Source organism: Suricata suricatta, chromosome 5 (genome assembly GCF_006229205.1).
Source record: "Suricata suricatta isolate VVHF042 chromosome 5, meerkat_22Aug2017_6uvM2_HiC, whole genome shotgun sequence".
NCBI lineage: Eukaryota > Metazoa > Chordata > Mammalia > Carnivora > Herpestidae > Suricata > Suricata suricatta.
The window spans coordinates 97,190,766-97,214,821 of NC_043704.1; the positions used below are offsets into that span (position 1 = coordinate 97,190,766).

At 38.3% G+C, this 24,056-nt stretch overlaps 1 pseudogene; it reads right to left on the bottom strand.

The window, feature by feature from the left end:
• Window positions 1-4,316: 4,316 nt before the first annotated feature.
• LOC115291217 overlaps window positions 4,317-24,056 on the bottom strand; it is a 56,380-nt pseudogene continuing 36,640 nt past the window's right edge.

Genomic DNA, 24,056 nt, shown 5'->3' on the forward strand with positions numbered 1-24,056 from the left:
TGACAGTGGAATACAGAGCTCTGTGTCATCGTGAAAAGAGAGATGTCTTTTTGATTCTGGTCTCTCTGAAAACCTTCATGTTTATGACCAGTTATTGTGACCCAGGATTATACCAGCCACAATTATTCTAGCCATGCTTTGATGCACACACCATCCTCTTGCATTAGTAGAATTGGCTCTGAGGGCTCCAGATGGACTGCCCATATCTCATGAGCTATTCTCAGGGGGTGGGGTAGGAGGATTTTGTGGGGTATAATTCTCATATGGAACCACTCACTAGACTGTGATGTTGCTACTCTTTGTCGAAGACGGATTTATCACTCCTTCCATTATTCTACCAGAAACGTACCTGTTACATTTGCCATCTCACCTGACAAAGAAAAATACCTCATTTGGATAAGATTGGTGTCATATAAAGTAAAATGGCAGGAGAGGGGAAGTTAAAAAGCAAATCAAAACAAAACTGAGCTGTTTGGGTTTATAGTAGCAAAGCCTCCCCTATTTTAAGCACTATTTCCTTTCTGCAAAACAATCAAAACCCTCAAATCCAAGTACATTGAGAGTTGTCACATCTTTCTGAAGAGAAGTCTAGTATTCCAGTTACAAATGATACTTCATCCTTACCTTAAAAATAAACATATATTTTAAGGTTGAATAAGTAAAAGTTTCAAAAGGAAAAAAGTGGGGCACCTGGGTGGCTCAGTGGGTTGAGCGTCTAATTTAGGCTCAGGTCATGATCTCATGATTCGTGAGTTCAAGCTATGGGTCAGACTCTGTGCTGACAGCTAGCTCAGAGCCTGGAGCCTGCTTCAGATTCTGTGTCTCCCTCTCTCTCTAACCCTCCCCTGCTTACACTGTCTCTGTCTCTCAAAAATAAATTTAAAAATGTTAAAAATTTAAAAAAAAATAAAAGGGAAAAAGTATGGCAAGCCTCCTAATTCCTATAAGAAAAAGACAGACTTCTTGTGGACCTCCCTGTTAAGATGATTACTCCTTGTTTGTAATTGCTCTTCACGTAGGGAGTAAGTTCCTCTCCCTTCTTTCCTCTCCTTCCAACGAATAGCAACCAATTGTCCCTAGCTTCCTTTCACTTAGTAGAGATTCCTAGTATAATATGTCATGAATCTGGAAGGGAACATTTAGGAAAATACCACTTATCCAAGGAAAAATTGCTATGTTCATATATATTAAAAATATATATGCAAAAAGGACATGGATAGACTATGTATCACATGGGTTTGAAATTTGAAACAAACCTTTGAAACAATGTAATCAATGATACAAGAGAACAATGGAAGTTAAAGCAAAATACCCCATTTTACATATATTAAGTTGAAGATCTTACATATGTAATATATATACTAGTGGATATGAGAGATTATAAAATTGCACTAATTTCTGGTGGAAATTATAAGCAGAAATCTTTTAGGAAAAATGTTCAAACTGGTGAAGAAAAATTAAGTGCTCATTGCTGTAAATCCATGCATTGAAATTTAGCCCAAGTGAAAAAAATCAAAAGAAAAAAATGAGTATATCAAGATGTTGAATGGAGTTTTGCTTATCATCCTAAAACATAATGTGGTCCAAATGTCCATTAATTACTTTAATTAAATGTACTTTAATTAAATGGAATAATTTATAAATGGAAAATGATTATCAATATGTTTCTATTCAAAATGTATACCTAGACTGTACTTAAGAATGTGACATTCCAGAATGGTAGGGTTGTGGATAATTTTAGAAGATGCTTTAATTGCAGTCTTAATGCTTTTATGGGTTATATAATGGGCTCACTTTTTTTAATTTTAATTTTTTAAGTTTATTTATATCGAGAGAGAGAGTACAAGCAGGTGAGGAACAGACAGAGAGGAAGAGAGAGAGTCCCAAGTAGGCTCTACACTGCCAGTGCACAGCCCAGTGTGGGTCTCAAACTCATGAACCATGAGATCATGACTTGAGCTGCAGTCAAGAGTTGGATGCTTCACCAACGGAGCCACCCAGGCATCCCTTACATTTTATGATCATAATCAGTCTTGAATATTCAGGGGTGAAATTAATGTGTCTTTTCTTTTTTAAATTTTCTTTAATTAAGGTAAAAGTTACATACAGTAAAATTTACTTTTATTTTACAATTTTTTATTTTACCCTTTTATTGTACAATTCTGAGCTTTTTGTAAAAAGCATACAGTCATGAAACCACAACCACAACCCAGATATAGAACAAAATATAGAAAAAGTTCCATCCTCCAGAATTCAACTATACCCCTGATAGTCAACTACTGACCACCCTACCCCCAGCCTTGGTTTTTACTCCCCCATAGTGTTTCCTCTGAGAGGATGTGATATAAGTGGAATTATAGAATACGTACCTTTTTGACTCTGGCTTATTTTCCTCAGCATAATTCATTTGAAATTTAAAAAGGCTGTTGTATGTATAAGTAGTTCTTTCTTACTGCTGATTGGTTTCCTGCTATGTAAATGTACCATTATTTTATTTGTTCCCCAGTGGAGGGATATATGGGTTGGTTCCAGTTTGGGACAATCACAAATGAAGTTGCTACAAAAGCATTTATGTATAAGTTTTCTTTCGTGTGTGTGTATACTTCTTTAATGTTTATTTATTTATTTAGAGAGAGAGGGAGTGAGCACAAGCAGAGGATGGGCAGAGAGAGAGGGGGAGAGAGAATCCCAAGCAGGCTCCACACTTTTAGCACAAAGGTCAACGTTGGGCTCAAACTCATGATCTGTGAGATCATGACCTGAGCCAAACTCAAGAGTCAGACACTTAATCAACTGAGCCACCCAAATGCCCCTTTTGTTGTGTGTATTTTAATTGAGATAATATTAAGTTTGCATGCATGTGTATAAAATAATACGGAGAGATCTCCGGTCTCCCCTAATGGTAATGTTTTGCAAAACTACTCTGTAGTAGGATAGCCAGTATGTTTGCATGATTCTCTGTCCTATCTGAATATTTTATTTTAGCAAGCACTTACTCTATTAGGTTTAGCATGCAGGTCTGGGCCTATTGTAGGCTGTATTTCTAAAGACCGTGTCATCCTTAGAGCCTTTGCCATGTTGTTTTGGTTTCTCGATTTACCTGTTGCCTCTGGAACTCCTGCCAGTTCCTGCTGGTGCTGCTGGTGGAGGTGGAAGAGCTTTGCCCAGGCCAGGTCACTGGGCGTCTCTGGATGGGCAGGAGGATCTCAGGGCCCTGAAAGTTAAGAGGTCTCCTGGACCTGGCTGTTTGACTGTAACTGGTGCTCTTTTGACTCTTCTGCCTCCCTACCCCTTATTTATAGCTTTTTGTCTGGAAACAGGTTTTCATTTCATTTGGGTAAATAAATACCAAAGAGTAAGTTTGCCGGGTCATATGGCAAGTATATGTTTAATTTTGTAAGACTCTACCAAAATGCTTTTCAAAGTGGTGTGCTAGCTTTGCACTCCTACCAGAAATCTCTGAGCATTCTAGTGGGTCTGCACCCTCACCAGCACTTTGTATTTATTTTAGTTTAGCCATTACAAGTATAGTGCTATTTCATTTTGTTGTTAATTTGTACTTCTCTATTTCCTAATGATACTAAGTATCATTTAGATGATGTGCTTGTTTCACATCCTTATATATTCTTTCTTAAAGTTCCTTTTCAGGTCTTCTACCCATTTCTTATAATTCTGGTCTTAGTTGCTTTTGAGAATTCTTAATATAATTTGGATATAAGCCCTCTATCAATGGCTTGCAAATACTTTCTCTACTTCATGGCTTGTCATTTTACTGTTTAACCTTGTCTTTTGAAAAACTGATGTTTTAAGTTTTGATGAGGTCCAATATATCAGTCTGTACTTTAATGGGTCATTTTAATGATCAATTTACATTTAATTTTTATATAAGGCAAGGTGCATGAGTGAAGGTTCTTTATTGTTTTGCTTATGGATATCCAATTTTTCTAGCACCATTTGTTGAAAAGATTATTTTTTTGTCCTTTGAATTTCCTTGCATGTGTATTGAAAATCAATTGAACATGCAGTTGACCTCTGAACAATATGGGTTTGAACTTGCGTGAGTCCATGTGTAGTCAGATCCCCAGACCAGCCCTGCCAGAAGTTTGTTTCCTGTTGGTCCACAGCTTGTAATAAGACTCCAGAGTTGTTAAAAGTAGCCTAGTAGCCTCAGGGAGAGAAGTTCAGGCAGAAGTCCTGACATCAAGGGGATGCCAGAGGGGATTCTCAATAGACACTGGGCTCTGGAGGCTCCTTGTCCTGCTTGAGAGGGAGGCGAACTTGCTGGGCGTGGCCTGGGGGCCAGCCTGCGGAACTCCTCAGGTGGCTGCCATCTTCCTGATGAGTTTCACCTCTTCAACCAGGCAGTGGTTCTCTAGGACCTCAGGGAACCTGCGCAGACAGAGCCTAGAGCACGCAGATACAAAAGGGTCTGCTTCAGGTTTTTCCCTGTCGCGGTGGCAGCTTCCGGGGTGTCCAGGGTTTTAAGCCACGTATCCTGGGATGGCTTCTGCACGTCCTGGAAGCAGGCGATTCTGCCGCGCTGGTTTTGCATCTTCCAGAGGCTTACAGGGCCCTTGCGCTTCTCCTCAGCAACGGCAGCTCAGCTCGCAGAAGTGTCCCGGGGCCTTCCAGAGCCACATCATCATCCTGGTGGGAATGGAAGAAACCCAGAGAAAGGTAAGTGTAGACGCCTGCAGATGCAAGTTGATCAAGTGGTTGACGGCAGCTTCCACCTGACAGGAATAATTCTGAGGCATCTGGGAGTTTGTGGTTGATTGGCAATAGGAACTAAGCTAAACAAAACGGTGTTGGTTGGTCCCGGAGGCAGAGGGTGGCTGAGACAATGGCTTCTAAGGTTGCAACTGGAAAAGAAATTAGGGGCACCCCTCCATCTAAACATTGTTGAAGCCAGAGACAGATCTTGGGGATCCCCAGGCATCCTGCCTTATGAATATTTTTTACAGCACAGTACTGTAAATGTATTTTCTCTTCTGGTTTTATTAACATTTTATTTTCTCTAGCTTTATTGTAAGAATACAGACCTAATAGATACAACATACAAAATGTGTGCCATTAGACTGTTTATGTTGCTGGTGAGGCTCCGCCATCAACATTAGGCTATTTGTAGTTAAGTTTGGGGGGGTCAGAAGTTAGAGGTGGACGGACTCCTGGGTGGATTAATCAGTTGAGCCTCAGACTCCTGATTTTAGCTCAGGTCATGATTCCAGGGTCAAGGGACCTAGCCCCTGTGGGCTGCTTGGTGAATGTGGAGCCTGCTTAAGATTCTCTGCCTGTCACCCTCTGCCGTTCTGCCCTGTTCACACTCACTGTCTCTCTCTCTCTAAAATAAAACAAATAGGTGGATTTTCCACTACCTGGGGGTCGGCACCCCAACACCTTCACCCACCCCTCTCCTCCACATTGTGCAGGGATCAGCTGTCTATGTATGGGTGTGTTTCAGTTTCCCAACTCTTCATCCAGTTCCATGGGTCCCCGGGTCTATCCTTCCCCCAGCACCCAACTATCTTGGCTACTGCTTTATGCGTAGATATCAGTTACTCTGAACCTCAAACTTGGTTCTGCTTTTTCAAAATATTTTTGGCTAATTCACCTCACTTATTTTCTCATAAAAACTTAAGGGTACCTTGTCAATTTATACAAAAAAACAGACAAAAAAGATAACAAAAAGTATCACATCCCCGCTGGGATAGCTAATGGTACGGTCTGAATCCCGCAGGTCCAGGAGTAGAGGATTGCAGCTGCAGGTCTTTAAAGTACTTTAAAGACCACAGGCTTTTGCTGCCGGAACCCCAGATGCTTAAGACTTTTTTCCTGTGGGAGGAGTAGGTGAGGACTCTGTGCTTTGCCACAGCTGTTTACCTCTCTGACGCTTGCATGGGAATGGAGGTTCTCTCAGGCCTCATGTCCTGACCCAGCCTTTTTCTGTGGAGTTCAGGTGAGGTTTTTGAAGAATCTGTAAGGAGGTATGATTGCAGCTTGTGTCTGTGGCTCCCAGGGATTCTGTATTGTCATTCCTGCCCATACGTAGCCTTTAGAAATGGATTAAGGGGCGCCTGGGTGACTCAGTTGGTTGAGCGTCTGACTTTGGCTCAGGTCATGAACTCATGGTTCTTGAGTTTGAGCCCCACGTGGGGCTCTCTGCTGACAGTTCAGAGCCTGGAGCCTGCTTCAGATTCTGTGTCTCTTTCTCTGCCCCTCCTCTGCCTGTTCTCTCTCTCTCTCAATGTATCTCTCTCTCTCTCTCTCTCACACACACACACATAAATATTTAAAACATTAAAAAAAATAAATGGATTAAAAATTTTACCTGACTAGGGGCACCTGGGTGGCTCAGTCGGTTAAACGTCAATCTTCGGCTCAGGTCATGATCTCAAGGTTCGTGGGTTTGAGCCCTGTGTCGGGCTTTGTGCTGACTGCTAGCTCAGAGCCTGGCGCTTGCTTCAGATTCTGCGTCTCCCTCTCTCTCTGACCCTCCCCTGATCACACTGTCTCTCTCTATCTCTCAAAAATAAAAATTAAAAAAAAAGCATTAAAATTTTTACCTGAATTTAGCCTATTGCCCTGTGGCAACAGGCAGATTCTCCCCTGGGTATGCAAGTTCTCATATCCTATTTCTTCTTGGAGACTGCTTTTCTCCTTACATCTCAGATCAGTCATTTGTTCTGAGACCTTATCTCTCTGATGGATTCAAGAAATTTTTGAATTTGTTGATTGCCTGGCATTTGTGGTTGTTTTTGTTGTAACCATGGAAGCAATGTTCTTTCCAGCTTTCTGCATTTTAAACAGAAATCAAGTTTCTCTGGTTTCTTCTAGAATGTGGCAAAATGTTTGAGCAGGATTCCAACTTTCACTTGAATGTGATTTTTGGATCAACCTGGCTAGCCAAACCGACGGGTTTGAATCATGCACAAATTCATAGCCCCAAACACTTTATCCATAGCACTGTAACACTAAGGGGAAGAGCGACTTACAGCTAGTCGTTTCAGTTGCTTCGGTCAGTTGTGCATATATGTATGTATGTTTATATATATATTTTTTTCTCTTTTTTTTTTTTGGAAAGGAAAAATAAACCACCTTTATTCACAGATAATGTGGTTATGTATGCTGACAATCCCAAAAAATCTACGAAAACCCTCTGGAACGATTAGGGGGGTTGAGCAAGGTCACAGGATACACTTCAATATACAAAAGTTAACTGCAATGTACAAATGGAAGTTGAAATTTTTAAAAGCCATAAAAAGTAATTTGATATACATGTAATAAGAATGTTTAGTATTTGCATACAAAACACTGATGAAAGTAACCAGAAGAAGACTTATGTAAATGGAAAGATGTACCACAGCTCTCTTTGATATTCCTTTCTTTTATTTCCTTCAATATGACCAATGTGTAAAACCATACTGGTCATTCTTGAAGCCTGGGGGGCGGGGGTAGGAGGTATGCAACAGGGACCAAGTATAATTTGATATAAATCATTAAACATGGGTGGTCAGATTTCACCAGTAGAAATTTTATACTGAGCCCATTTATTCTTTGCAAATTTTGTGCCATGTTTTCTTCTCTCTCTCATGGTCTCCTCTTCTTGAGCTCCCTTTGTATCTTTCTCTTTCTCTGCTCTCTGCTCCACATTTCCAATTTCTAATAAATACAATTTTTAAGCAAAACTCCCTACAGACAATGTTAGAAGATACTACTGCCAACAGTGTAGTGTTAGAAATGACTTTATATGATCTGTGATCTTCCACATGTTAAAAATTTCACATATAACAACTCTTATTGTTACATTACTGTCAGGTAGGGGTCATGGCCTACCTTCTACAGATGAACAAATTCAGTCTAAGGAAAATTAAATATATCCTCAGGTAATGCAGGCAATAAGAGGTAAAATCATAATTTGACTTTAAGTTTAGTTCCAAAAAATGTCCTTTATTTTCTTTCAACTTCGAAGTTTGCATAACCTCAGATTTCACTGTATGATCATAGATTCATGGACACTTGGAAGAACTGGTGGATTTAAAATGAAGCAAAAACAACAGCCAACAAAATGAAGAAAAATTGCCATTTGGTCTTAACTAACATAAGGATTTCAGGGGGGAGGTAATGGTTAGAGTTTTATAATGATCAGGTTTTATCTCCATTCTTAGCAATTTTTTTTTTCATAATAAAGCCTTATTTATCAGCATAACATTTACCTCTGGCAGCAACTTGGCCTATTTTCCATATTGGAATTTATTTTAATTCTTAATTTTCAGTCTGTTGAAATGTGATAGAAGATTTAATGTAGATTTAGCGATTTTACCAGTTTAAAAATAAGTATAGAGATACGATTTTAGTGAATAGTCAGAGTGAGTTTGTCATGAAGCTAATGAATACTAAGCTCTAGGGTCCCTCACTGACTTCCTCCTTGGCCTAATTTTGTATTTGTAGTGTATTTTTATAGAGCCTCCCCTGCCTCCTACCCCCACCCACACCATTGCATAAATTTTAGCTCCACAAAACTGATATCTCCATCCCTGAGCACAATTTAAAAAAAAAACAAACCTTTTTTTAAATGTTTGTTTATTTTTGAAAGAAGGATAGAGTGTGAGCAGGGGAGGGGCAGAGAGAGAGAGGCTGACACCGAATCTGAAGCAGGCTCCAGGCTCTGAGCTGTCGGCACAGAGCCGGACGCAGGGCTTGAACCCAAGGACTGTGAGACCATGACCTGAGCTTAGGCTGGTTACTTAGCTGACTCGGCCACCCAGGCGCTCCATCACAGTTTTTAATCTTTCATAGTTTTACGTATTTTTCTACCAGTTTGGCTGAGAAAGATTTGAGATATAGTCTTATTTTACTTCTGCTTATCATAAAGTCTCACAGGAATCAGGCTGCTCTTTAATTAAGAGGAAATAGTATTCCAACAAGCTATCGTTTGCAACAACAAAGTACTTCTGAAAAATGACTTTTGGCAAATAAATGCAAAGGTATCTTTTAGATAATTACCTATCTGTGTTCAGTATTGAAAGTTTGGTGTTACAAAAAAATTAAGTAAAACATCAAGAAATGTGCAAGTATATTGCTTTAGAGACAATATAGAAAATGAGGTCAAAAAAACCCATCTGAATATAGAAGAATGAAAAACATAAATGAATTGAGTAAATGCGACTGTAAAAAACTATTTTTAGGCTTTATCTTTGCTGAAGGCTTTTCTTTATGACTGATAATTTTGAGAAAATATGCTGTCCAAATGATCAAAACCTAATATAAAAGTAATTGTCACATTACTCTGGGTAATTCTCAAGAAGTGCGTTCCCGACAATTTAAAAGACAATTGTGATGTGCACGAGTTCAATATACCACCTTGTTTGCAATTCATTTTTGAATACAAATTAAAATTCTCCTAACTCAGGTAAGCATCACTAACTTAAAATCATATGGTGAATGAAATGTGTCTGTTTTGAAAGGCAAAATCACTGTACCCACTGTGCATTGTGAATGATGGGTTTTCTACACCTGGAAGATATTTGGTTCTATAATTTTAATGATGTTGACCATACTTAGTTGAGTTTTGTGATTTCTTAAACAGCTATAGTATTCTATTTGCATTCACAAATCACCATAACATTCATTATACTCTTGGACTTCAGAATGAAAAAGCAAAAGAAGTGAAATAGAGTGCCGGTGAAGCAAAAACATTATAAGTCAACAATAGATTATAGATCTTTTGGTGGTAGGTAATGAGAGTAATCATCTTCAAAGGAAAATTTGGAAGATTATTCCAATTTGAGATTTTACCTAAACATATATGACTTTATTTAGAATTGACTTTACTCAAAGATTTCTGTAAAAACGTTACCTTATACATTTTTAAAGTGACGTTGTAAATTCTAATAACCGATGAGTCCTTCATGATGAATATGAGATGGCAGTGAAGGAAGCACGTTAATGCATTTGACTGATGGAGGTATTTGTGCGTGAGGAGGGGTTGGTGGTGGTGTGTGTCTATCTCAGTCACTTAGATAAGAGTCATCGTCGTGCTGACTCTTTCAAGATTTGGGTTTCAGTTTTCAAGAAAAAAAAATCTTGCAGGCGTGCCTGGATGGCTCAGTTAGTTAAGTGTCCGACTGTGGCTCGGTCATGGTCTTGTGGTCTGTGAGTTTGAGCCCCACGTTGGGCTCTGTGCTGACAGTTCAGAACCTAGAGTCTGCTTCAGATTCTGTGTGTGTGTCTCTCTCTGCTCCCTGTGCCCCCCACCCCCCGTTTCTGCTCATGGAAACATTAAAACTTTTTTTTAAAAAAAGCATGCAGATTTTTTAATTACCTCTCTTAATTAAATGATTACATTTCAATGGAAAAGCTTGTTTAACATACTTTTTTTTAAATTTATTTTTAAATGTTTATTTAAAAAAATTGTTTTAATGTTTTATTTATTTTTGAAACAGAGAGAGACAGAGCCTAAGTGGCGAGGGGCAGAGAGAGAGGGAGACACAGAATCTGAAGCAGGCTGCAGGCTCTGAGCTGCTGGCACAGAGCCTGACACGGGGCTTAAACACACGAACATGAGATCTGACCTGAGCCCAAGTCAGAGGCTTAACCGACTGAGCCACGCAGGTGCCCCTTGTTTAACATACTTAATTTCACTCTTAATCCTTTTTATAGATGGCTTAATATTGGAGTTACATTAACCTCCAAGTTCTTTGGTTGATTTCAAAATATGGATATTCCACTGAAGAAGCACATAAATTATTTGTTGGCTTTGTCTTTAGCCCTGAAATTGTAGAAACACTTGCTAATTCACCCAGCTCAGCTATCAAGAGCTTCTGGCTAAATAAACTAATATCCAGGATTTTCAATATCTGTTTCTTTATTGAAAGCATTCTACAGAAGGTAGGGTGTGCTTTTTGGGAACAAAACTATGCAAAATCACAGCTCCATAATATTGAAAAAAAATAGTGGTAGCCATATTTTTAGGAACGTATATACTTTATTTGGATTATTATTTTTTCCTAGTAATTTTGATGGTGTTTTTTTTGGGATTATTCTGCCAGGAGAAAGGGGCTGTTTTATTTGGAATAGGCATGCTTCAGAGGTTTACATAAATTAAAACAAAAACACATTGAGTGAAAACCAAAACTAAGGGAAAAAGTAGAAATCTATTCTACAATGAGATAAAAAACATAGTCTATTGGTAAAATAAGAAATACCTTCATGTATATCAAAGTGTAAGTCCTGAAAAGTGCTAGGTTTGACTAAGTCAGTAGAAGGAAACTTTTTGTAGGTTGATATGTGGTGGGCTAATATTGTGCCTTGCTGGGTTTTCAACTAATAGGTGCATGTTGGAGACAACCTCCCTTTAACAATCCTTTTCCCCACGGGGACATTGGCTATTAAAAGAGGTGATAGAAGAGAACAAAGTGATCAGTGTTGAACATCAAGTCTATTCTATTGTTCTTAGTGTACACTTAGTGTTCTTAGTGTATTCTTATCGTACTTAGTGTACTTAGTGTTCGAGTGTTCTTAGTGTATGAGTTTTCTCTATGGACCTAAGAAATTTTGAATTTCATATGAAATAGAGAATTAATGGTCATAACAAAATCTCACTTTTTTTTTTTCCCTCTGTTTTTTGTGATAAAGTGTTTGGTTAGCCTTTGGTCCCTTGTTCCTGGAAAGTAACATATAAACCCTAGGAATAAGGAATTTTGTTGGACTGTGTTCCCAGTTCTTGAGACGTGGCTTCTAAGTTTTTGGAATTTCCTAAGTGATAGGGGTGTCTTTGTAATTCATGGTGTGCTTCTTGGACTATACCCAGGTGTGCTTCTTGAATTCTGCCTGGTAGTTCATGCTAATGAGATGACTCATGGTGAACCCCTAGGGAGTTTGTGTTAACAAGATGGCTCAGGATGAGTGCTGGCCAGGCTGGAAAGACCAAACATGTGATGAGAGAATTGAGGCTTTGAGTCATGTGCTATCACCTTGCTGGAGATTGAGTTCTCTCAAGTGGCCATTGATTCAATCAATCATGTCATATCTATTTAATGAAACCCCAGTAAAAACCATGGACTTAGGTGAGCTTTCCTGTTTAGAGTACTCTGCATATTATCACATGTCTGTGTGCTAGGTAGATAATGCATCTCCAGGGACCATGAAAGCTTGATTTTGAGAGCCCTTTCACGCCTCACACTGTGCATCTTTCCCTTTGGCTTGTTCTTATTTCTGTCTTTTTTGCAATGGTAAAACTATAATAGTAAGTATAGTGTTTTGCTGAGTTGTGTGAGTCTTTCTAGCAAGTTATCAAATCTGAGGGGATAATGAGAACCATGAACTTTATCCAGCTGGTCAGAAGTGAAGATGGCCTCGGGACTCCCCAACCTGCAGCTGCTGTCTGAAATAAGGGCAGTCTTATGGAGGATTGTGCCCCTAACCTGTGAAATTTGGCCTAATACTGGGTAGCTGGTGTCAGAATTCATTGCATGCCCTGAACTCAATCTTGATTTAATAATGAAAACCCAAGACCAAAGATGCATTCAATGATAAAGACTTTTGTATGAGGTCTTATGAATAAATTAAATTAATTTTATTCATTTATTTAAAAAATAAATGAGTCGTATTCATTTAATTTTTAAAAATACAATTAAAATTATGATATGAATCACATTTTGTTAGCAGGGCCTCAAATTAGATCTCAAAGAGATGGTTTTCATCTCAACATATTCTCCTCCATATATCATTTAGAAACTCCATTGAAGTCAAGCCTTTTGTCATTGGCTAGCTGTTGATAATTGTCAATGTCTGAGGGAAAGGTATGTCTTTTTTTAGACAAAACCTGGTCAAACTTCATAGAGAATGTATTTGAAATTCAATGACAATTCACGGCTGATGGATGAAGCATATGTCAGTAGAGAAGATAAAAAGATATAAACCAAGCCTTTCAGATTTAAGAGGTGGGGATAGGGCAACATAAATCTAATGCTTGCATTTTAGATTAATAAGCAAATACTGAAGAACCTATTAAATAGCCTTGGGAGTTTGGTAAAGTGAAGGGGAGTGAATCATTGTAATAGCCGGTACTTACTGCTTAGTAAATAAACTAGATGTTGAGGTTGTATAAATAGGTCCTTCCATCTGCCGTTTCATCGTAATTAAGGCAGAAGACTGTGAAGTATCTCTGCAGGTTTAGTCATAGTGGATAATGTAAAACTCGGTGGGCTGGCCGTTAGCACATGTAAAATGGACCAATTCTAAAAAGACCTTTATAAATTACAATGGTATAATGACTCTGTAACTCCTAAATCCATCTTCTCAGGGGATGTGAATTGAAAATAATGATGAGTTCCACATAGTGAGGAAGCCTAATAGGTAATGGTGACAGAAAGGAATCGGCTGGGTACATGGAAATATAATAGAACCTGGGAATATGGTACCGAATTGTAAAAGATGAGAATCTAAAATAATAATTAAAACATGTTCCCATGAGGGAACATTTGTATCTTAGGGTATAATAATATCCTTAGGATAGAATATCCTTAGGCTATACTAATAGTACATTTAGATTGGTTTTTCAAAACATTTACATGGGAAGTAATGACTTACTAATTTTCTGATTTCCAAATAATATTTGGAAAGTATACAAAAAAATTTTTTTTACCTTGAGAATGACGTCACTGTTATTACATTTGGTTTAACATATAGATATAATATTTTAATTCCATAAGTGCATATACCTGCTATTTAAAAAAGAAAAAAACTAGATAACCTGACTTCAAGTTTTGGATTTGGGTTCTTTCAAAATAGGGTTATTCTATTTTTCCAATAGTGCTGGATTGTTGCTTCTCTTTTGTGGGTTAGTTAGTTTGTGGAGATATTTGGAGAGGTCTAAAGCTTTAGAGTTGAATAGGTTTTAGAGACTTTTAGTTCATATAGTGTCACCATGTGTCCTTTTTTCCATGTGGCTGACTATAGGCAGGTAGAGATTCCAATTGATGTAGGAAAAATGACCCCTCCTTCTTCCTGGCCTTTAATACTTCCATGAGAGCAGATGATTCTTGGGGTCATTTTACAACAATGAAAGAGAAATGTGAGGGAGTCATAGATGAAGTAACTCACCCTGAAAGTGCTTACCATGCACTTTTGTCGTATGGGAAAATTTTGTTTATGGTGCTTTCTAGCTTTTCAGCTAACGTCTTCCTAAATGATAGAACCTTCTCTTGTTCAGTATAAATACTCCTCCACATTTAAAGTCTTTAATATCACATGGATTTTAGCTCCGAACTGTATTAGTTACAGTCTATCACAGTGACTATTAAGAGAAATAGTAAGATGTATAGAAAGAGAGGTACAGAAAGATGTATATTATGAGGGATTGGCTCATGCAGTTATGGAGGTTTAGAAGCCCTGGCATATGCTGTCTGCAAGACGGAGGTCCAGGAAAGCTGGTGTTGGAGTTCCAGCCCAAATTCAGTGCTGAGAACCAAGGGTGTAAGTTCTTGTCCGAGTCCAGAAGCCTGAGAAGCAGGAGTGCTGATGTCTGCAAGTAGGAGAAGACAGATGTCCTAGCTCAAGTAGAGAGCCAATTTGCCCTTCCTCTGATTTTTTTCTTTCTGTTCAGACCCTCAACAAATAGGATAAAGCCCAGCTGCATTGATGAGGGGGAATCTTCTTTACTTTGTCAACTAATTCGAATACTAATCTCTCCCAGAAATAACCTTACAGACACACTCAGAAATGTCTTACCAGCCACCTGGGCATCTCTTTACTTAATCAAGTTGACACATAAGATTAACCAGCACACTGATTACTCCAGACTTACACTGGTTATGAATGTTCCTCATGAAGTAAGGTACCCAAAATTGAAGATCATACCCTAGACAGGATTTGATCAGTGTTGCTTGAGAGTATCTTTCTATTTTTACCAGTGTTCTATAAAATTACATTAGCATTCTAGCCGGCTCTGTAACCTGTTTTCTCAGATGTGGTTGTGAAGTAAAAAAAAATAAGCAAACATAAATAATAACATATCAGGTCTCCATTAAGCAGTCCACTTTGAGGCCAGATTTTGTCATTTTATGTATTGTTTTAAATAAGTACATAATATTTGGATATATCCTCTTTTCAATAATTCAAATAATACAAAGGGTAAGCTGAGTAAAAAAGATATATCATTCTCAAGAAGTAATAGTTTATGGCAAAATCTCCCAGACTTTTTTCAATGCATGTATCTCCATTAAGTGTTATATAATGTAGTATGCATTTTTTGCAACTTGCTATTTTTCACTTCTGGTATATATTGGCAACTTTTCTATGTTGGTGACTAAAACTGGAAGATCTCAGCATTTTTAATTGCTGCATCATATACCATGACATAAGAATGTTTCATAATGCCTTTAACCATTTCATTAATTGGTAGCTATTCCAATCTTTTCTAATTTTTGCTCTTACAGTGAAACACTGAGCAATATTACCCATTTTCTTTGTGTACACAAATGGATTATTTCTAGTAAATAAAAGCGAAATAGTTGAATCAAAGAATTTGTGCTATTAAACATAGTTCAGGTAGAAAAACAGAGCCACCACAAGTATTAAGGAAATAAGGGATTAATTACAGTGACTACAGCCTAAGTGAAGGTGGGTTAGAATTTTATATTATAGCCAGTTAAGATTTCTCCTTCTGGAGGATAAATTTTGTTAGTAGTGTGTACAGCTAATTTGATGGTGAAAAAATATATAAAATATGTATTATACATACAGTATATAATAACATATTTTATATAAAATTTTTAAGGCTTTTAGAAAACAGAACTAGGACTTGATACATTAAGTTGGTAAGACTATAAGGACATAGATATATTACAGTGGGTAGCTATGGTGAAACATTGATTTTGAACAATACATTATATAAAAATAGGATGCAGATTAATCACGAACAGAAGCCCTGAGCCTGGAATGCAGTGGGTGTAACCAGGAAAATATTGTAGTTTGGAAGGAGCATTGATCATTTCCAGGGAACCAATCGAAGACAAACCTGAAGATGCGCTCATACCATAAAGAATGAGGTAGCCTAGTTCTGTTATCAGGAATAAGTGATCGGGCTGGAGAAAGGGTGGTGGCAGTGGGGATTTGAAAGGCTGGAGTCAGTTTGGGATTGCAGAGGTAGAACCTCTGGAGTTTAGCCTGTGAGAGAAGTTCAAGTGTGAAGGAAGAGTCACATTTTACTGTGCCTCTACTGATGCAAATTTGCCATAGTGGATAGTTGTTAGCACGTAAGTGAACATCTTAAAACATTTTAAACTGCTGCCTTCTGTTTATAAGTCCACAGGCACTATTAAAATAGTTGAGCAGAAACGAAATGAGAAATAAGGGTTAAGAACTTTATCTGCTGTCCAGACATCTGTACCCTCAGCAAGCTGTCAAAAGAAATGCTGCCTGGAAAGCCAAAGTCACCCAGGGGGCTAATCAGCTTAAACACATGACAAAAGTCATAGACAATTCCAGAGTGCTAACTACGTTAACTAACAGAGACGCCTGCCAAGGAGCTGCACATCACTGCCAAAATAAAAAGAATGGTTCCCTCTGCCGAGCTTTTGGATTTTTTTTTTTCCTTTTCAACTATACTTGGAGAAGATAGTAGCAGAGAGGAACTTGAGAACATTCCATCTGGTGAGATAGCCAAATTCACAAAGTGTGGCGGGTTTGAGTGCCAAGGAAAGGTAGTTAAAAAGCAGGTCGACGAGTGTTTAGGGATATGATGCTCCTTCAAAACTGTTTTTTAGCTCCAGCTCACTCTTGGTTTGCCTTCTTTTCTAATTCTGACAGGGTGAGGAATTAATGACTGTTCAAAAAGTACTTAAGAATCACTCCTCTTTCTGACTTCTGATCTCTCTTGATGCTCATATTAAAAGCTCCTAAAGGTCTTGAGTGGCTGTATTTCACTCTTCTCTTTACCAGGCTTTAATGTGAACTTGGTAAAGAGCAAGCATGAGTTGAAGTGCACATGAGTCATTACTGTGGAGCTATTATTCCCTTGTCTTCTTGTCATTCCGTTCACTGGTGTCACTGGTTAAATTTTGCTTCATCTCCTACACTTCTCAATTGACAGGAACAATGAAGTCATGACACTGAAATCTTGATTTTCCTGAACATGACATTTTGTGTTGATGACTTTATTAGTTGCTCTCTTTGGAGCACTTGATATTCGAGGTATCTGGGTGGTTCGTCTTACATCTTTGTTCCATAAACTCTTGATTTGTCCATTTAAAAATTAAAAACGTGGCTTTGAGAGATCTTTTGTTTTTTATTTATAATTGTTATAGTAATTGTTGAAGTAATTTGTTCATTTTTACTTGGGTTTGTAGATCATAGTTCCAATTTACAGTTCAAATACATGTTTTTCCTGATTTGGCTGATGAACATAGCCTGACTTGTATTATGATGTGCATTGACCTTACAAGTACCATTCCCTCATTTGTTCTCTTCTGTCTCAACAAGTATTCATTTGGCACCTTCTGTATACCAGGCACTAGGGGTTCAATACCAAACAAAATACGACAATTAGTCCATTCTCCTGGGAATCTTAGTTTTTGTGAAGAGAGACACAGAATAGTTAAATACATGTCAGATGGTGGTTAAATGTTGTAAAAGGGGTGCAGTGAGTGCGAAGAAAAGTCAGACGAGGGTTATCATTTTAAACAGAGGGTCAGAGAATGTCTTATTGGGAAAGGTACTTCAGCAAAAACCGCCAGGAGTTGGAACATGAGGCCACATGATTACGACCTAAGACATTTCAGTCCAAGGGTGCAGCCAATTCAAAGGCCCTGCAGAGGGAGAGAGTATGTTCCAGAGAAGAAGAGGGAGGTTAGCAGGGGTCTGTGGAGTGGAGAAAGGCAGCAGCTGGAGATGAGGTCAGAGAGAGTGGTAGAGGGGGTGAGGGAGCGGACTGGGTAGAGCTTTGTAGGACATGGTAGGGACTTCTGCTGGCTGGAGGAGAGGACTTTGGAAACATGGGAGCAGAGCAGTGACATGATGTGAGTTATACGTAAAAGGATCGTCTGGGATGCTGACATGAGGATAACTACAGCTTTGTAAGCATAAATCAGGAAGAACTCTAACAGCTGACCTGCTCTGAGTTCACAAAATTAGTCCGGCTCTAATATTTTTGGAAATGTCATGAAATTTGAATGTATATTTTATTCAAAAGAAAGTATTAGCAGAGGAACTAAAGACTTGGAATTAGAAATTTGTGATTGAATCCTAATTCCAAATAAAAGCTGTTTTTTGGCCTTGGACAGGTTTTTAACTTCTCTCAGTCTGGATTTCTCCAATAACATTTTCTTTTATGAATACATTTTGGAGATAGAATGAGATAACACATGTAAAATTCTTTGCATGGCTTCTGCAAATAATACACATTAAATATTATTGCTAGTTGTATTATTGCATTTTCATATTACCATTTATGAAAGAATATTACATAGGGATTGTGAGCATAATATTACATCCTTGCTAATTATTCAAGAGGAGGAAATCATGGGCTTCAGTTTCAGTGAGTTATGTAAATAGTGTACTTTCACAGGGTGTTGAAGTACACAGAGGAATCTCCTTGCCTGAAAGTTTCAAGAGCAGGATAGATTCTTATCTGTCAGTTGGCAGCCATTTACCATTCTTAAAGCTTTGATTCTGCTTGAAAACAGACTAACATACCAGATTAACCCTACAAAGCCGTTTTACCTTCTCCCTGAGAGAGTGGATAATAACCTGACTCAGGTGCCACAGAGTGTCAATTTCACTCATTTAGCACTCTACGCCTGGCCACATGGGATGCATGAATAAAAACACATGATTGGACAGAAATTAGTTTTGTATGTGTTAACATGGCATAAACATATGACAGTTTAAGATCCTTGCCACACTGGTAATGTTTGAGAGGAATAGGTTTAGATTCAATACTATCTTTTCTAAGCAAGATGACCATATTCAGCACAGGTGAGTGGAGGCTCTGTCCAGTCTTTGCAGGATCAAGTGGACAGGGGCTATTTCATCTTTTGGTGGGTGTGACGGGCAGATTCTACAATGGCCTACTAGGACACCTGTTTTCTGACATTCATGGCTCCCCTTGATTAGCTTGTCTCTGATCAGTAGACTATAACAATGTGGAAGGCATGCTGCTTTTATTGCTGGGCAATAAAATGTAGCTTCTGTCTTACTAGCAGACTTCTTCTCTTACTGCCTTTGATGAAGCAAGCTACCCTGAGAGATCCACATGGCAAGGGTGGCCTGCAGCCCGTGGCCCAGCAAAGAACTGAGGTCTTTGTTTCAACAACCCTCAGGGAGCTGAAACTTGCCAACAACCACATAAGTGAGATTAGCAGTGGATCATCGCCAGTTGAGCTCTAAGTTCAGATCCTAGTTCCCTTTGACTTCTTTACTGCAGCTTTGTGAAAACCCTGAGGCAGAAGCCCTCACTTCACTGGGATTCCTGAGCCACAGAGACTGGGCAATAGAGATATGTGCATTGCTTCATGCTCTTAAGCTTAGGGGTGATTTGTTATGAAGCAGTATATAACTAATACAATAAGGGAAGAGATTACTGGAACATTGTCTTCTAGGACCTGGAAGTTGCCACTTGGAAATGACAAAGGTCATGTCTTCTCAAAGCCATTTTACAGAACTGGTCACAAAGACTTACCTAACTACAAGAAAGCTAGCCGTTTCTTTCTCTCTCCCTTTCTCTCTCTCTGTCAAAAATAAAGATTTTTAAAAAATTGGAAAAAAAAAAAAAGGTGCCTGAGTGGCTCAGTCAGTTAACCATCTGACTTCTGCTCAGATCATGAACTTGGAGTTGGTGAGTTCAAACCCGTGTCGGTCTCTGTGCTGACAGCTCAGAGCCTGGAGCCTGCTTCAGATTCTGTGTGTCTCTCTCTGTTCCTTTTTTCTTCTCTCTCTCTCTCTGTCAAAAATAAAGATTAAAAAAATTAAAAAAAAAATGCAAGCTAGGAAATGTTGAGAGAGCCCATAGAGCATTTGGTACAAAATGCTCTCTCCATCACAGAAAACCAGAAAGCCCTACACACCATTTTATTTTTAATGGTATGTTCTGATACCAACCTAAACTCCATATGTAGTCACTTAAGTAAGAACTGGGTACAATCACTAGCCAATGATCTTTTATCTCTTCCATTTTCAGCAAAATCATAAAGCTAGTCCATTATATCAAATTGCCATTGTCTGCATATGATATTTAAAGTATTTTTATGTCTGTTAACCCATCATTTAAATTTTATTTTCTCATAATACTACATTGAATAACAGTATTTTCACCTGTTTTGTAGAAGAAAACGGGAGGGGTTAAAGATTCTGCTCAGATCACAGAGCCAGAACTGGATCAGAAACGTAAGCCCTCTTCCTCAAAATACTGTACTTTCTTCTTTATGAAGGATACATTTGCTGGTCCTTTTTTTAGTGGTAGATTCAACATTGAGATCTTCTAGACAGAATGTATGCTAATCAAACAAAGCCTTGCTGCAGAATATTAAAACTGCAAACTTGGACGTGTGATGTGACAGATGCTCTACAACGATGGCTATTATGACTGCAATCTTTAGTCCAATGTGCAGTTTTAAAAGTGGCAGGGCTGCTCTAAACCATGCTTTAAAAATAGAATTGGTAAAATCATATCTCTATATGAAGGAGGATCTATATATAAGGATCATTGGCTAGTCGTACACTACCTATAAGGAAAAGTCTTGGAATTTATTGCTGGACCAGACTCTATCTTGCTGTGAGACCTTTGGCTCCACACTTGATTGACTTGTACCTCAGTCAATCCAGATGGAAAAATGGGGAAAAAGCCAAAACTCACTGAAAACCAGATGCTGCATCTGAGCTATGATTTACTAAGTAAATGAATTACAAAACATTGTTGAGGAGAGGATGCTTTTGAAATATCCTGGCAAGACTCAGTCTTGTCCTATGTTAAATAATTAAAATGTGAATTAAAAAAATACACATATGTAAGCGAGATTGAATTCCACATGGCAATAATTTGAACATAATGACAATTGTAACTCATAAAAATGAAGTGACTTTTTTGAGTTCCTTCGTGAGACAAGAATTGTTTAATGTTCACTTTTTTTTTACAAATCTTTTTAAAAAATATTTATTTATTATTTTTGAGAGACAGAGAGAGACAGAGCATGAGCTAGGGGTGGGGCAGACAGAAGAGGGAGACACAGAATCCAAAGCAGGCTCCAGGCTCTCAGCACAGACCCCGACATGGGGCTGGAACTCACATACTGTGAAATTATGGCCTGAGGTGAAGTCTGAAGTTTAACCAGCTGAGCCACCCAGGTGCCCCTTAACATTCACTTTTTTTGGGAAGTGGGAAGTTCGTACTGTTTGAAATTGCCTTCATGGACGTATTTAGCACATGTTAACTTATATGGAAAAAAATAACAAGGCACTTAAAAATGAATCGTGTGCTATTAGTCATTAAGAAATAATTTCCTAACAAGGGAAAAGCAAAAGCAAAAAAAAAAAAATCAGAGAAAGAAGGAAATCTATTATTTTTGACAATATAACTTTAAGAGGATCTTGTGCTTACATATCACATAGAAGACGAGGACAAATCAGATTCCAGTGTAAAAATGTCGTCAACACTTGGTGTTAAAATCCAGCTGCTCTGATCCTTCTCATACCTGCACTGGGGGTGCTGTAGTGTGTAGTAATGGAATTAGAGAAAAGTCATTGATGGCTTTGGAAATTCAAATCACATGGGCTTCAGCCCCACGGAAGTGCTGACACTCCACTGGACAAAGTATTTAAAACACCTATAGATTGAATGACTTAATTCCAACCAGAAAGTCTCTGAGGAAAAAAGTGGGAGAGAATTTTGTCCTCAGGGTAGCCACTCTTTGGGTTAAGAGTTCCAGTGTAAGCTGATATGGGAATGGGTGGTGGCTCAGGAATATCTCAAGAATTTCTGAGAAATCACAGTATACTGGTTTATGTCATGTGATGTAGAAATTCCTAAATCACCAAAATAGAATTTTTGTTGATTTCCATTCTCTTGTCATGGGAAGAACCACTCTGGTTCAAGCGACTGTTACTCTTCTTGCAGCTATTCTGGCCTACATCCAAGTAATATTCTACATGCAGAGAAGTTGAGTTTTGAAAATGCAGACCTAGGGGCGCCTGGGTGGCTCAGTCAGTTAAGCCTCTGACTTCGGCCCAGGTCACGGTCTCATGGTCTGTGGGTTTGAGCCCTGTGTTGGGCTCCGTGCTGACAGCCTGGAGGCTGGAGCCTGCTTCAGATTCTGTCTCCCTCTCTTTCTGCCTATCCCCCACTCATGCTCTGTTTCTCTGTCTCAATAATAAATGAACATAAGAAAAAAAAACCCCACAGATCTGATTATGTTACTCCCCTGCTTCCCATGGGGGTAAAATGAACTCCATTATCATGGTTTACAAAGCCCCAAATGGTCTCTTCCTACTTCCTTCTCCATCTCATCTCTAACTAGACCATCTCTGCCTCTTCCTCTTCCTCTTCCCTTTACAACCACCTGGACCCATCAATCTTTCATAATTGCCCTTAGCCATCTTTCTTCCATTGGAAACATTTCCTTCTCTGTTCCTGCATTTCATAAGATGAAGTCATCTTCTGGCCTCCTTGATAAAGTCTAATCTCTTATCTCAAAATCTCTAATTTTAACACTTGGAAATACCACAGTTGTAAATTGAAATTTATTTGCATGATCACTTAATTTAGCTAATATCTTTAATTCTCCTCTAGATTCTAAGCTATATGATAACTGTGTCTCTACTGCCTACTCAATGTTACTTGAAAATATTGGTTGGAAAATGAATGAATAAATGAATAGAACCATATGTAACATGGTATGCCTGAATAAAATGCAAATGGGATCATTGCACAGTAATTATACAAGTGATTTAATGAACGTATGATTTGGAAAGAACCTTTTAAAAAGAATTCTACTTTTCAGTTGATGTAGCCAGCCCAGAAGAGGAAGCTAAAGTTTTGCTTATCAGCTAAAATCTATAGCCAATGTAGGGCACATTGATTTAGGAAAAACCCTCTGTCTCTTAAAATGCTTGATGTAGGTATAATGACACGATTATAGCCCATTTTCATATTCTTTCCAAACTGAGTCATGAGGTGCAAATAGAAAATGCTTCATATATGGTGTTTTATGGGAATTGTATTGCTGATTGTATCTGAAACACACATGACAATTTAGATACCAACTATGCAATACATATAAAATACCTTCCTTCAATAGAAAATCTGGTTTGTTGCCTGAATAAATATACCTCCCCTTTCTTAAGTCACATGAAATGTGGTGTCCCTTTGTAACAGAGACCAAATGACATTGATTTCCTTCCTATCCTTTGCTTTATAATACAAAGCAAAAAAGATCCAGTGGCCAGATCTCTTTGGAGAGAGAAAAGTTACTTGGAAGAATCACTTACCTTGACTTGTATGCATGTAAGTCCTTTTGGTCAACCTAGTCTGAAGCATGCTTAGATGATTAAACTTACTAAATAATTAATCCTGAATAAGGATTTTTCCTGCTTTTTAAGAAGGAGTATATTTTTAAGGAAGTCTTCTGGGATCCTGAGGGCCATGATGAAATTCAGTTTTATTTTCAGGGGCTGCATTTCCTTTCTTTTTCTAAAATTTCTCTATCTGGTAGTCCTAACTGTAGAATGAAGTAGCCAAGTGTGCTGCTCCAAGAAGTTTTCCTCACCAATAATTTTGTACCTGTGGATATCTGGTTTATACATGACATTCACCCAAGAGGGTTCCAAACCAATTCCTAGGCCTAGGACATGTTCCTGTCCTATGAATACTGTATGTATCTCACGGTTAATGGTGGAGAGAGGAGCATGGAATGGTAGTAAGACCACTGAACTGACCATCAGAATACCTTGGATCTCTTTTTGACTGTGGGAAGTTCACTCAGATAAAGTACTTAGGACAGTTTCTGACAGAAAGTAAGAAATGAATTATTATTAGCTAATATCAGTATCATTTTACTTGCCTGCAC